Source organism: Notamacropus eugenii, chromosome 3 (genome assembly GCF_028372415.1).
Source record: "Notamacropus eugenii isolate mMacEug1 chromosome 3, mMacEug1.pri_v2, whole genome shotgun sequence".
NCBI classification, from domain to species: domain Eukaryota; kingdom Metazoa; phylum Chordata; class Mammalia; order Diprotodontia; family Macropodidae; genus Notamacropus; species Notamacropus eugenii.
Genome location: NC_092874.1, coordinates 216,699,850 through 216,716,011, shown reverse-complemented (window position 1 = coordinate 216,716,011; position 16,162 = coordinate 216,699,850). Strand labels below are relative to the sequence as shown.

The 16,162-nt window shown below is 39.2% G+C and overlaps 1 pseudogene; it reads left to right on the top strand.

The window, feature by feature from the left end:
* Nucleotides 1-15,008: 15,008 nt before the first annotated feature.
* LOC140531962 (cofilin-2 pseudogene) lies at nucleotides 15,009-15,489 on the top strand (annotated as a pseudogene).
* Nucleotides 15,490-16,162: the final 673 nt, after the last annotated feature.

The following is a 16,162-nucleotide window of genomic DNA, read 5'->3' as shown; positions in this document are numbered from 1 at the left end:
TCTCATTAGATCATTACAATCTTGTGAAGAAGGTGCGATTATTATCCTCATTTTACAATTGAGAAATGCCAAGCCTAGAGGCCTGTATTGGGCTACCCGAGTCTTTCTTACCTGTCCCAGGTCTTCGGTTGGCCACACCAGATAAACGTATGAGAGAAAGGACGTTCCAGAGTCGAACAGGGGTTGAGCTTTATTTCAGGGAATCGGTTACAAGAGCAGGGAGGTCTTCCTTAGGAGGAAGAGGGGGAGATTTCCTAAGGAGGCTAAGCTTAAGGGATTGGAAGTAGAAGTACAAGCGGGGAGAGAGGGAGAGGGGAGAGAGGAAAGAAAAGAAGCGGAGCCTGCTGTCCTCTTGGCTCCACACGTGCTAAGAGAGAGCTTTCTGGCTTCCTCAATCCTACTTAATCTTCAGCCACACAGTTTGCATCTCAATACCATGCTGTTAGGTAACTAGGTGTGCTCCAATCCGGGACGACCTCGAGGGCAGGGAGACTCCACCCATCAGGTATCTCCGGGGGAGAGGCGGAAATACCCGAGCTAGCCGAGCTAGCTCAGTCTGACCTTCTCGAACCCCCGCTGTTCATGGAGGGCCTCGTAAGACTCTAAGATTTAGAAGTCCCACTTTTACCCGCCCGAGACCGTCCACACGGAATTGAGCTTCCAGTCCCAACATATCCCCTTCTTTGTTATGCGCGGAGCGCACCTGGCTCTGGAGCAAACAGTGGCTGGAGGCTGAGTGGATTAGGAAGGCCTTTAGCATATGAGTACCCTACAACAAGACTTCATTCACACAGAAATCTGCAGCTAGCACAACTGACAAAGGGAGGCATCAAATAAAACAAAGATGAAACTAAATGGCTGAGTTACAACAGGGGAAGTGCAATCAACTAATCCCAAAGCATATTTTAAGAGGAGCAGCTGGTGTAGGCGCCTTACATCACCACTCCCTCAGTCATGCAAATGGATCTATACAGGTGGAAAATTGGTCACCTCCTCCCCACCCAAGTGTCCTGGGTTTGTGATATCAAAGTCCTCATTCAGCTGGCGAAAAAAGGATGCCTAGATTGAAGCTGTCAGCAGCAGTGTCTGCGGTTGTGATGAGGGCTGCTTCCTCTCTGGGCAGCAAGGTTAAAGATGTCAGCAGCAGGCTCAGGTGGTGTATGATCCTTCTCCGGGGTCTCCGGGCTCTCCGGGGTCTCCGCCATCTCTGACATCGGTTCCCACTTACGGATCCTTCTAATGGGAATCCACGCATGACCTTTTCCTATGGAGACACAAACATACCCTCGACCCCCTATTAGTATCTTAAAATGTCTCATAGCTGGAGTAGTATGTGCGCTTTTTGAGACAGCTGTATCAAGCTCTGATTGTATTAGGCCTCTTGATCTTAGCTCTGATTGTATTAGGCCTCTTAATCTTAGCTCTGATTGTATTAGGCGACCTTTTCCCCTTCTTTGTTTAGCGAGGATAGCCTTAAAGGTGAGATTGATAAGAATGCATACTGGCTCTTTACTTAGGTATAGCTGCTGCCAGGTGCTCACAAATGCTTGATTAACATTTGTAAGGAACCTGAATTTCCCAGATTTTTTCTTTATAGCAAACACAGGAGCATTCCAGGGTGCTGATTGCTCCTTAACCAGTATTTGTAGTGCCTGGAGTTTTTCTGGAGTCAGGGGCCATTGCTCCACCCAAATCGGGGTGTCTGACTTCCAATTCAAGGGTGGGGACTCCAGTACAACAGCAATGGCCCTTACTAAAAATTTGATAACCTCATCCCGAGGCGGCTAATAGCCATTCCGGCAATCAAAACATAATCGGAGGCTGAGTACTGTAATTGATTTCCTGTAGCCTCAAACTGCCCTGTTCCTGTAAATTGCTGATAAGCCTGGGGGGGCCTGAGCCCCTAGCCCACCGGTAGTGCTCTTTACCTTCTGAGAAAATTCTGATACCCAAATCACATTCTGCCCAGGGGTAAGGCAGGCTCTGGCTAAGCTCTTCCAGTCATTAGGAGTCAGAACGAACTGACCACTGAGAGTTTCAAGCATGGCTATGACAAAGGGTGAATTAGGGCCATGCTTGGTACAAGCCTCTTTAATAGTCGCCACTCTCTTCCACTCTATAGGTATGTGGCTCCTCCAAACCCCACCGGGGACACTGGGGTCCGCTATTTCTAACACAGGAAATGTCCCTACATCTTCTCCATTCTCTATAGCCTTTCTTATTCCTTTTTCCAAACTGGACTGTGGCCCTGAACTGTCTGACCAATGGAGCAGGTTATAAGGAGGCGCAGAGGGAAGGCACGGCGTATTCTCCCCTGCCTCGCCTTTTCCATCCGCTAGATGGAGCTCCGAGTCTATTTTTTCTTTACGCTCCTTAACTTTCCGCTTAACTTTCTGCTTGCCTGGGTCCTCCCCTCTCCTCTCTCCACTTCCACTCTTATTCCAGTCCTCCCTGGTCTCTCCGGCCCTTCTAGCAGGCTCCTAATTACACCGAATATCAGGAAATCTAAATCCTCCAGCTCCCCAGGGTATTGTTGCTCATGAGCAGTCATTTGCTCTCCGACCGCTCCCCATTTTTCTCTTGATATTCCTGCCTGCTTGAGCCAAGGAGAAACTTTCCAAATCCTTTCACAAAATTCTCGGAGGTCATCTAACTCTATTGTGACCCCCGCCTTCCTGCATTCCCTGTGAAGTTTCTCAGCCCAGACCTCCTGTTCCTCTGGCTTTATTACTGGCAATAGATTCCCCATCTCCGCCCTTTTCCCAGGGGTTTGGGAAGCTTCTCTCCCCTTTCTCTCCTTCCGAATCTAGGATTCGGGACTCGCTTCTTTCACAGCCCCTTCCGGGTGTACCCCAAAAGCACCCAGGATTATCTATGCTCCCAATCCCTGTTGGGGCGCCAACTGCCAAGCCTAGAGGCCTGTATTGGGCTACCCGAGTCTTTCTTACCTGTCCCAGGTCTTCAGTTGGCCAAACCGGATAAACGTATGAGAGAAAGGACATTCCAGAGTCAAACAGGGGTTGAGCTTTATTTCAGGGAATCGGTTACAAGAGCAGGGGGGTCTTCCTTAGGAGGAAGAGGGGGAGATTTCCTAAGGAGGCTAAGCTTAAGGGATTGGAAGTAGAAGTACAAGCGGGGAGAGAGGGAGAGGGGAGAGAGGAAAGAAAAGAAGCGGAGCCTGCTGTCCTCTTGGCTCCACACGTGCTAAGAGAGAGCTTTCTGGCTTCCTCAATCCTACTTAATCTTCAGCCACACAGTTTGCATCTCAATACCATGCTGTTAGGTAACTAGGTGTGCTCCAATCCGGGACGACCTCGAGGGCAGGGAGACTCCACCCATCAGGTATCTCCGGGGGAGAGGCGGAAATACCCGAGCTAGCCGAGCTAACTCAGTCTGACCTTCTCGAACCCCCGCTGTTCATGGAGGGCCTCGTAAGACTCTAAGATTTAGAAGTCCCACTTTTACCCGCCCGAGACCGTCCACACGGAATTGAGCTTCCAGTCCCAACAGAGAAAACTGGGACAGAGAAGTTAAGTGACTTCCCCTGGGTCACACAACTAGGAAGTGTCTGAGTAGGGTTTTTAACTTAAGTTCCTGATTCCAAGCCCAGTGCTATCCACCGTGATACGTAGCTGGCAATTTGTGTTCCTTAAAGTCTTATTAGTGTTATAGTTGAAGCCAAGGCATGTTTATCACACCCCCACACTGTTTCCCACAGTGCAGCAGTTGGCATCCTGACAGTTTAGATAGAAAGGGTCCTTGGAGCAAAGAATCCAACTCTCCACATTTCAGTCATTCAGTATTAGAGGCAATTCTAGTGTCTCTTTTTTGTACAACCCAAGGTACAGGCTCTCTCTTCTCCCCTCATCCTTTTACTCTGGTGGTTAGTTTGTCTCTAAGTATGGTTGGTTAAGAATTCACCCCCTTGTATAACCAAGTGAGACAATGATTTCTGATTTCTATTTCAGGGAAAGGGCATTATCCTGAAATCAGCAATGAACATGTTCTGGAGTCAAATCTTGGGGTGACTGGCACCTGAATGTTCAGTGTCTACAACATTCAAGTTTCTGGGGCTTTGGGGTGGCTGCTGAGCTACTGGGAATGTCCCAGGGGGACTAGAGGACTGAATTTTGTTTTTTTCAGGTCCCAAAACTAGATTCTAGTTATAGGACAAGGCACTATTTAGAAGGAGCAGCTAGGTGATACAATGAATAGAGTGCCAGACCTTCACTTCCTTAGTTCAAATGTAACTTCAGACATTTACTGGATGTATGACCCTGGGTAAGTCACTTAACCCTGTTTGCCTCAGTTTCCTCATCTGAAAAATAAGCCAGAGAAAGAAATGGCAAATTACTCCAATATCTTTGCGAAGAAAACCCCAATTGGGGTCATGAAGAGGCGGATGTGACTGAAAAACAACTGAGCAATAAATTGTTTAGAAATCATTATGATTTATATACATATATGTTTCTTTTAAACTGATATCTACAACCATATTTGATTTATCACATGTTAATAAAATTAAACTTTTCTTGGGGAGGGGGAATCTGTCTGTTTTATTCCTGTGTGTGTCCCAGTCTCCATAAAAGCCAAAGTATTATATTTTCAAAATTAAGACTGGTTCCAAGAAGAGATGTGATGCCCTGTGGCATAGAAAGCAGTCAACAATGCTGTTAGAGCTTTTCCTTGCCATTAACTGCATTATTAAATGAGGTGTTTGCCACTGAGACCTGAAGCTTGTTTTTGCTTTTTTTCTTTTTTTAATCTGAAGTGTTATATCAAGAGAATTCTAAAGCTTTGCTGGGATTCATTTTTAATTTTGAAGTGTGACTTTTTCAAAGCCAAAAAGACTTTCTCTGAACTTATTCCTTTCCTGTGAGGTCCCAGAGAACATGCTTTCCAAATTCAAGACCCTGAATTGCTTCAAAGGGAAAAGGTAACCAAGTGGAAGAGTATAGTCCAGGAATTAGCCTAAATAAAACTCCACAGAACCATGCATATTATTGCTGTAAAACTATGCACAAAGGATCTCAGGGATAGTTGTCAATCCCCTGCTTTCCCTAGTCCAGGGCTGGGAAACCTTTGGCCTTGAGGCCTTGTAGGTCCTTGAGTGCAGCATTTTGACTGAGTCCAGGTTTTATAGAACAAATACTTTTATTAAGGGAATTTATTCTGTGAAGTTTGGATTCAGTCAAAGGGCCACACTTGAGGACCTAAGGAGGTCACATGTGACCTCAAGGCCACAGGTTCCTCGCCCCTGCAGTTTGAGGAAAGGACTCAACCAGCAGGTCTGTGAAGGAAGCTTGCTTTGGTTTGGAAAGCTGAATAAGGCTCCCAGCCAAATACTATCTCTGCAGAATAATGTGTTGTTCTAACTTTTGTATGCACTTGGCCCTGAATGCTTTCAAAGTAAGCAATAAATTAAACAGCCCTGGATTTCATTGGGATCAAAGTGCACCCAAACATTTACTACAGTGTTCATGCTCTTATGAGTCCTCTTTAGCAAGCAGTGCAATATTTATTCACTTATTTATTTAAGATTTCCGTGAGCTCTTTAAGGCAGTTCCCCCTGAAGTCAGTAGCAGCTGTACGCATCCCAGAGACGCAGGCAAAAACTCCTACCTGCAGATACGATGGCAGCTCAAATTTCCCAGCTCAAACCTAAAGAGAAAGTATGTGTGTACTTGTGGATACAATTTAAAAAGAAATCTTCTTGTGCTGCATGTAGAATCACATGGAAGAAGGAAGTTTTTTGATTTGGTAGTAGTCACAAGCCAAAGATTTTGGTTTGATTCTGGTCCTTTGAAAAGTGATGGGGGAAAGGAACAAGCATTTATTTATTAAGTATATACTGTTCACCTGGCACTGTGTGATTCTACAAATAGCATTTAATCTTCACAAAAAAGTAAGATTTTTGTTACGCTAACTTAACTGCCATGGTCTAGGGAGAGAAGGAAAGGATTATAGAGAGTTATGGGCGTCACAAAAGGGCAATTAGATTTGGAATCAGAAGACTTGAGTTCAAAAACTATCTCTGCTACTTTCTACATGCTGGACTGGGGCAAGTCACTTATCCTCTCTGTGCCTCAGTTTCCTGTAAAAATGATTGGGTTAAAGTATTAATGCTTTCTAAGATTCCTTCCAGCTCTAAATCCTGTCATCTTATATAGTAGGATCATAGAACTGGGATAAAGTTTTAGAGCTGAAAATAACCTTAAAGGTCATGTTGTCCAATCTCCTCATTTTTACTAATGATGAAACCAAGGCCCTAAAAGGTAAAGTGACTTTCCCAAGAACACACGGTTTTATCAAAGCAAGAATCTGAACATGGGTCTACTGATTCCAAGTCCAAAACTCTTCCTACTAAGTCAGAGTTGTATCAGGAATACAAATGAAACTGGAAAATAACTTGCATAATTAAGTCCAACCTCATGTTACAAATAAAGAAACTGAAGCCCAGAGAGGTTGATTGAGATGATCAAGGCAGGACTTGGATTCAAACCCAAGTCTTCTCCCTTTCTCCTGAACTATTCTGCCTCTCTTTGGTTAATTCTGTGCTAGATGTCAACATCCTGTTTGGCAATAATATCACCTACTTAGCACCCACTCACTAGATCTAGGTCTTAGTGCCAAGTGGGGAACCTTCAGTTTCCAGGCTATATGTGTCCTTCTAGACCCTCAAGTACTTTGACTGAATCCCAACCTCACAGAACAAATCCCCTTATATACTCAACCCTCACTTAGTGTCTGGAAGGTCAAGCATCTAGAAGTCACTCTGCTGTGATGCCAAGAGGGTTAATAAATTATCACCTTTAGTTCTAAAAATATGGGAAGGATGAAACAGGGATATTGATCGATGAATCATTAAGCAGTTAGATAACACAAGTGGTAGATCTGAGTCAATAAGACTTGAATTTAAATCCTACCCAAGATACTTATCAGCTATATGATCCTAGGTAAGTAAGTTAACCTCTCTCACCCTCAATTTCCTCATCTACAATAGTGAGAATAATAATACTTCACTAGGTTGTGGTGAGAATCAAATGAGAAAATATGTAAAGTGATTTTCAACCTCTAAAATGCTGTCTATAATTATTCATTTCATGAAAAGATATCGAAATGATTGGTATTCACTGCTAAGCACTTCACAGAAAGGGAAATCTTTGTAACAAGCTAATACAAGTACAAGGTCTTCTTCAAACCAAAGTGTATTCTTTGGTTTTGTTTTTTATGTTTGGAGTTCTTTTTTGCAGTTAACAAGTGCTTAAGCACTGCCAATGTCACAAATCTTCTTGGTCAAGCCTCTGGAAGTTCATCTTGGGCAAGCCACTAGTAGCTTAGTGTCACCTTGCTAGAGTAGATTAATCATGTACAAAGAGCTAATGGCTCCTAACATTGTGAGCCATCACACATCTACCTCATGAGATTATCTTTCTTTGGCATACCACTTTTTATAATATGTGTATACAGAGATTAACTCTAAGCCATCCTAAAGAAATCTCTAACTATGGAAAAAATTCCACAATTGGATGACCCATTTGTTGATTATGACCTGCAACTGAGAGAAAGAGAAGTCCCAAATGACTGCTAACTCCTACAAATAAAGCCTTTGTACTAAGATATCAAATGGTTAAGTTTCAGAAATTGTTTACTTCAGAATAACAGGACTTTAAAAGTGAAAGATTATTACAACTGATTTTATTTATTTACTTTTTAAATTTGTTACTCCATTTTATTTTATTTTTAGTTCCAAATTCTCTCCTTCCCACACCCATTGTGAAGACAAGAAAAACAAATATATTACAAATGTGTATAGTTATGCAAAACAAACTTTTCCATTAGCAGAAGGAAGGAAGGAAGGAAAAGGAAGGAAGGAAGGGAAAGGAAGGAAGGAAGGAAAAGGAAAGAAGGAAGGAAGGAAGGAAGGAAGGAAGGAAGGAAGGAAGGAAGGAAGGAAGGAAGGAAGGAAGGAAGGAAGGAAGGAAGAGTCAGACAGAGAGGGGGAAGGAAAAAGGGGGAGAAGAGAAGAAAAAGAAAATTGCTTCAATCTATACTCTGACTCCATCATCTCTATATCTTAAAGTAGATAGTATGTTTCATCATGAGTTCTTTAGAATTATGATTTGTCATTGTGTTAATCAGAGTTATAAAGTTTTTCAAAGTTGATTATCTTTACAATGTTGCTATTATATAAATTGCTTTTCTGGTTCTTCTCATTTTACATCAGTTCATACAAGTTTTCCTAGGTTTTTCTGAAACTATCACTTTCATTTCTTCCACAACAACTTCTTCAGCCATTCCCCAAATTAAAAGAATTTCCAATTATTTGCCCCAATAAAAGAGCTGCTATAAATATTTTTGTACATAAGGGCTCTTCGCCTCCTACTTTAGTTTTTTGGACTATCAACCTACTAGCAGTAGCTTAATGCCTTTTTCAGCATAATTCCAAATTGCTTTTCAAAATGATTGGACACAGTTCCACCAACAGTACATAAGTGTACCTGTGTTCCCCTAGCCCCTTTAGCATTTGTCATTTTCTTTTTTTTGTTAACTTAGACAATCTAATGGGTGTAAGGTAGCATCTCAGAGTTGTTCACATTTCTCTAATTATTAGTGATTTGGAGCATTTTTTGATAGATTGGATTTATAACGTGGATTTCTTCCACTAAAAAAATGCCTAGTCAAATCCTATGACTATCAATTGGGAAATGGTTTTTATTCTTATAAAGTTGACTCAGTTCTCTATATGTTTTAGAAACTAAACCTTACTCAGAGAAACTTGCTGCACAGATTTTTTTCTTTTCTTTTAATTTTAGCTAAATTGATTTTGTTTGTGCAAAAACTTTACAATTTTTATTACAGAAAATGAAATTTTATGCAATTATGCATTTTATTTTCTGTGAACCTTTCTACTTCTTGTTTGATCATGAACTCTTCCCCTACCCATAAATTTAGCAGACAATTTCTTTCATGCTCCATTAACTTGCTTATATTACCACTTTTGTCTAAAACATACACCCATTTGGGGTTTACCTTGATATATGTTGAAGTATTGATCTATACCCACTTTCTACCAGACTACCATCCAGTTTTCCCCCATGGTTTTTTTTTCAGATAGTGAACGCTTGCCTCAGTAATTGGTGTCTTTGGGTTTGTCAAACAGTTAAGTTACTGAATGCATTTGCTACCATATATTGTGTACCTAATCAACTTCTCTATTTCTTAACCAGTACCAAACTGTTTTCATGATTTCAGCTTTGCAGATATGATATTGCTAGCTCGCCTTCCCTTTGCACTTTTTTATTGATTCCCTTGATATTCTTGACCTTTTATTCCTCCAAATGAATGTTATTACTTTTTTCTCCCTCTTTAGAATAACATTTTGGTATTTTGATTGGTATGGTACTGAATAAATAAATTAGATAGTATTGTTGTTGTTATATTGACTCAGCCTACCCATGAACAACTAATATTTCTCCAATTATTTAGGTCTGTCTATTTATATAAAAATAAATAATGTTTTTGTACTACTACTGTTTTGTACTATGTGTGTCTTGGCAAATAAACTCTTAGGTACTTTATTCTCTGTGTAGTTACTTTAAATGAAAAGTCTCTTTCAATTTCCTTCTGATGCTTGGAAGACAGAGAAATGAGGGTGATTTATGTGGATTTGTTTTATATCCTGCAACTTTTTTAAAATAGTTTTTGCTTAGTTTTTTAGCTCATTTTCTGGGTTCTCTAATTAAGTCATGATCTGCAAAAAGTGATAGTTTTGTTTCTTCTTTGCCTATGTTTATCCCTTCAATTTCTATTATTTTTCTAAATTGCTCAATAGTTAGCATTTCTAGGACATTGTTGAATACTAACAGCAATACTAGACACCTTGCTTCATTCTTTTCTTCAACATTTATTCATTTATTTTTAGTTTTTGAAATTCATTTCCACAAGATTTTGAGTTCCAAATTTTCTCTCCATCTCTCCCCTCCCCCACCCAAAACCATCATGCATTCTGATTATCCCTTCCCCCAATCTGTCCTCCCTTCTATCACACCCCTCCCTTCCCTTATCCCCATCTTCTCTCTTTTCTTGTAGGGCAAGATAGATTTCTATACCCCATTACCTGTATTTCTTATTTCCCAGTTGCATGCAAACACAATTCTCAACATTCATTCCTTAAACTTTGAGTTCCAACTTCTCTGCCTTCCCCCCTCCCAACCCATTCCCACTGAAAAGGCAAGCAATTCAATGTAGCCTATATATGTGCAGTTTTACTAAAGTCTTCCATAACAGCCATGTTATGAAAGATTAATTATATTTCCCTCCATCCTACCCTGCCCCCTATTTATTCTATTCTCTCTTTAGACCTTGTCCCTCCCCTAAAGCAATTACTTCTTATTACTTCCTCCTCCCATGTGGCCTCCTTTCTATCATCCCCCCACCCCACTTATCCTCTTCTCCCCTACTTTCCTGTAGTGTAAGCTAGATTTTCATACTAAATTGAATGTGCATGTTATTCCTTCCTTAAGGCAAATGTGATGAGAGTAAGCTTCACTTTTTCCCCTCTCACCTCTCCTCTTTTCCCCTCCATTGAAAAAGCTTTTTCTTGCCTCTTTTATGAGAGATAATTTGCCCCATTCTATTTCTCCCTTTCTCCTCCCAATATATTCCTTTCTCACACCTTAATTTTACTTTTTTTGATATCATCCCTTCCTATTCAACTCACCCTGTGCCCTCTCCTTGCATATATGTGTGTGTATGTATGCATGCATGTATGTATGTATATATGTATGATCCCTCCAACTACCCAAATACTGAGAAAAGTTTCAAGAGTTACAGATATTATCTTCCCATATAGGAATGCAAACAGTTCAACTTTAGTAAGTCCCCTATGATTTCGCTTGCCTATTTACCTTTTCATGCTTCTCTTGATTCTTGTGTTTGAAAGTCAAATTTTCTTTTCAGCTCTGCTCTTTTCATCAAGAATACTTGAAAGTCCCCTATTTCATTGAATGGCCATTTTTCCCCTGAAGTATTATACTCAGTTTTGCTGGGTAGGTGATTCTTGGTTTTAGTCCTAGTTCCTTTGACTTCTGGAATATCCTATTCCACACCCTTCAATCACTTAATGTAGAAGCTGCTAGATCTTGTGTTATCCTGATTGTATTTCCACAATACTCAAATCCTTTCTTTCTGGTTGCTTGCAATATTTTCTCATTGATCTGGGAACTCTGGAATTTGGCTACAATATTCCTAGGAGTTTCTCTTTTTGGATCTCTTTCAGGAGGTGATCAGTGGATTTTTTTTTCAATATTTATTTTGCTCTCTGGTTCTAGAATATCAGGGCAGTTTTCCTTGATAATTCCATGAAACATGATGTCTAGGCTCTTTTTTTGATCCTGGCTTTCAGGTAGTCCCATAATTTTTAAATTGTCTCTCCTGGATGTATTTTCCAAGTCAGTTGTTTTTCCAATGAGATATTTCACATTGTCTTCTATTTTTTCATTTTGTTTTGTTTTGTTTTGTAATTTCTTGGTTTCTCATAGAGTCATTAGCTTCCCCCTACTCCATTCTAATTTTTAAAAAACTATTTTGTTCAGTGGGTTTTGAACCTCCTTTTCCATTTGGCTAATTCTGCTTTTTAAAGCATTCTTGTCCTCATTGGCTTTTTGGGCCTCTTTTGCCATTTAAGTTAGTCTACTTTTAAAGGTATTATTTTCTTTAGCAATTTTTTGAGTCTCCTTTAGCAAGTTGTTGACTCGCTTTTCATGATTTTCTTGCATCACTCTCATTTCTCTTCCCAAATTTTCCTCTGCCTCTCTTACTTGGTTTTCAAAATTCTTTTTGAGCTCTTCCATGGCCTGAGACCATTGCACATTTATTTTGGAGGTTTTAGATGCAGAAGCTTTGACTTTTATGTCTTCCTCTGATGGTGTGTGTTATTCTTCCTCATCTGAAAGGATGGAAGAAAATACCCATCACTAAAAAGTACCCTTCTGTAGTCTTATTTTTTTCTCTTTTTGGGGGCATTTTCCCAGATGGTTGTTTGACCTTTGAGTCCTTTGTCAAGTGGAGGGTATACTCTGGGAACTTGTAACTTCTCAGTTCCTCCAAGGTGGCACCATCAAGGGAGAGGAGTTTATTCCTCTTCTAGCCTACGCTCTGGTCTGGAGCTACCAAAGCTTTTCTGCCCAGGATCTGCGACTAGAATTCCCTTTCCAGAGCTCCACCATGCCAGCACTCTTCCTCACCAAAGGGGCCACCACTTAGTATTGAGACCTAGATCAGCGACTCAATTCCCCAAAAAATGGACACTGCTACTTCTGCTGCCACCTGGGGCCAAGGCTAAGGGAGGATCCTGCTCCCTTCTCACCCAGGTGAAAAAGCTTTCTCACTAACCTTTAAAGCTGTCTTTGGTGTTTGTGGGTTGAGGGATATGGGAATCACAGCTGCTGCTAGGGATTCTGCCCCTGAGGCCTGCTCCCACTCTGTTCCTTCTGGTACTGTTCAGCCAAGGCCGGGCTGGGCTCCATGGGCTGCCCTCTGCTCCACTCCCTGTGTGATAGACCTTTCCTATTGGCCTTCCAGGCTGCCTTGGGCTAGAAATCTCTTTCACTCTGTCAGTATCTTCTGTTGCTCTAGAATTTGTTTAGAGTAATTTTTTACAGATATTTTATGGGTTATGGGGGAAGAGCTAGAGTAGGTGCATCTTTGTACTCTGCCATCTTGGCTCCACCCCTCAACTTGCTTCATTCTTGACCCTATTGGAAAGCCTTCTAGCTTATCCCTATTACAGATCATACTTGTTCTTGGATTTACATAGGTATTTGTCACCATAAGGAAAACTTCCATCTATTCTTGTGCTTTCTAGTGTTTTGTTTTTCTTTTTTTTTTTTTTACAAGAATGGGTATTGTATTTTACCAGAAGGGTTTTCTGCATCTATTTAAATAATCATAAAGCTTTTGTGGCTTTTCTCATTAACACAGTCAATTATGTTTAGATTTTCTCAATATTAAACGAGTCTTATATTCCTGGTATAAATTCAGCCTGGTCTTAGCTTAAGAGTTTTATGATACATTCCTGTAGTCTCATTGTTCACATATTTTACTTAAAATTTTAACATCAATATCATTAGAGAAATTGGTCTTTGTTTTCTTTCTCTGTTTTGACACTCTCCAATGTAGGTATCAAGACCATATATATGACATAAAAGGAATTTTGTAGAACTATTTTTTCAAACAATTTATATAGAATTAAAATTTTCTTTAAATGTCTAGTAGAATCCTCTTATAGTATCATCTAGTCATGGTTTTTTTTTTCTTTTTTATGGCTTGTTCAATTTGTTTTTAAGTAAATTTTTAACATTCTGAACTTAAATTAAACAAGCATTTTCACTACATAGTAGAGCAGAAAAAAAAGATAACGCACTTGAAAATGTAGATCTGTTATATTACAACTTGCTCCTCCTTTTATCCTCACTTAATAGTATTTTATTTTTTGCAATTCATGTAAAGATAGTGTTCAAAATTTATTTTTATAAGATTTTGAGTTCCAAATTTTTCTTGCTCCTTTGCTCCTCTCTACCATCCCAAAGACATTAAGCAATCTGATACAGGTTATGCATATGTAATCATGTGAAACATTTCCACATTAGTCATGTTGTGAAAGAAGTATCAGAACAAGAGAGAAAAACTGTGAGAAAAAACAAAAATAAAGAAAAAGTGAAAATAGTATGCTTTGATCTGTATTCAGACTCCATATTCTTTCTCTGGATATGGATAGCATTTTCCATCATGAGGCATTTGTAAGTGTCTTAGGTCATTGCATTGCTGAGAAGAGCTAAGTCTATCATAGTTGATTATTGCACAATGTTGCTGTTCCTGTATGCAGTGTTCTCCTTGTTCTTCTTCAGTTCATGATGCTTCAGCATCAGTTCATATAAGTCTTTTCAGGTTTTTCTGAAGTCTATTTGCTCATCATTTCTTATAACACAACAATATGGCATTACATATATATACCACAACTTGTTCAGCCATTCCCCAGTTGATAGGCATACTTTCAATTTCCAATTCTTTGCCACCACAAAAAGTTGCTATTCTTTTAAAATATGTATTAAAAGTTATCATGTACCTTTTTCCCTTTTTTCTTCCCTCTCTCAGTCCTTTCCCTAGATAGGTGTCATTAGACACAAGTATGTATGTATATACATATATATATACGTGTGTGTGTATGTGTGTGTGTGTAAGCTCATTCTACATGTACTTCTATTTATCAATCCTTTCTCTAGATGCAGATAGCATCTTCCTTCATAGGTCCTCTGTAGTCAGTTTGAATAATTATAATAGTCAAAATAACTTAGTCTCTCAGAGTTGTTCTTAAAATAATACTTCTGTTGCTGCATACAGCATTCTCTTGGTTCTGTTTATTTCACTCTTCATCATTTCATGCAAGTCTATCCATATTTTTCTAAGGTCATCATGATCATATACCTTAACTTGTTCAGCCATTCCTCAATTGACAGGTATCCCCTCAACTTCCACTTGTCACCACAAAGAGAGCTACTATAAATATTTTAGAACATACAGATTCTTTTCCTTTTTTTCCTAATCCTCTTTGGAAACAGACCTAGTAGTGGCATTATTGGTTTAGAGGTTATAGGTAGTTTAATAACTCTTTGGTCATAATTCCATATTGCTCTCCAAAATGGTTGGATCATTTCATAGTTCCACCAACAATGAATTGGTGTTCCAATTCTTCCACAGTCCCTTCATTTTTCACTTTCCCATGCATTCATTTTACCCAATCTGATACATATAAAATGATGTCTCAAAGGTATTTTAATTTGCATTTCTCTAATCAATAATTAGAGTATTTTTTCATATGATTATAAATTATTTCGATTTCTTCATCAGAAAACTGCCTGTTCACTCCTCTCTCCTCCACTTCTCCTCCTCTCCCCAGTGCCTTTGAATGAGGATCTGCTGCCACAGCCTTTACCATTTCAGTAACTATGGCTTCTGGAGTAACCTTGAATGATGAAGTAATTTTTTTTGCTTTTAATGACACAAAAGTAAGGAAATCTTCTGCATAAGAGGACATCAAAAAAATAAAAAGAAAGAAGTTCTGTTTAAGTGATGACAAAAAAACAAATAATCATAGAAGAGGCAAAACAGATCTGAGTGGGTGGCATTGGTGTTACTATAGAGGTTCCTACACATCTTTTGGGAAGTTGTTACCTCTGAATGATTGCTGTTATGCATAGTATAATGCCACATATGAGACAAAACAGTTAAGAACGAAGACCTAGTTTTTATATTCTGGGCTCCTGAATGTGCACCTTTAAAAAGAAAGTTGATTTATGCTAGTTCTCAAGATGCCATTAAAAAGACAGTTACAAATATTTAACACAAATGGCAAGTAAATTGCTTGGATGATATCATAACAATTGTTCAATGCTTGGAGAGAAATTTGGAGAAAATATAGTAGCTTGAGATCAAACTCCCCACTCTCACAAAATTGACTACATTGCACTTGTAGCTTATTATGAAACACAGACAGAGAGAAAGAAAGAGAGAAAGAAAGAGAGAAAGGGAAAAAGAAAGAAAGAAAGAAAGAAAGAAAGAAAGAAAGAGAGAGAGAGAGAGAGAGAGAGAGAGAGAGAGAAAGAAAGAAAGAAAGAAAGAAAGAAAGAAAGAAAGAAAGAAAGAAAGAAAGAAAGAAAGAAAGAAAGAAAGAAAGAAAGAAAGAAAGGAAAGAAAGGAAAGAAAGAGAAAAAGAAAGAAAGGAAGGAAGGAAGAAAGGAAGGAAGGAAGGAAGGAAGGAAGGAAGGAAGGAAGGAAGGAAGGAAGGAAGGAAGGAAGAGAAAGCTGCTTGTGCCTATTCTTTGATGATTTCTTAATTGGGGAATAACTTGTATTCTTATAGATTTTACAAATCTGTATGTGATATGAAACCTTTATTTGAGAAACTATAATTTTTTCCCAAAATTTTCTGCATTCTTTGTGATCTTCATTTGTTTTATTTGTACAAAACTATTTTAATGTAATGTAATCACAATTATCCATTTTACACTTAACATTGCTCTCTATCTCTAGTTTATTTATAAATTATTCACCTGTTCACAAGTCTGATAGGTGACATTCTATGTTCTTTGAATTTTCTTGA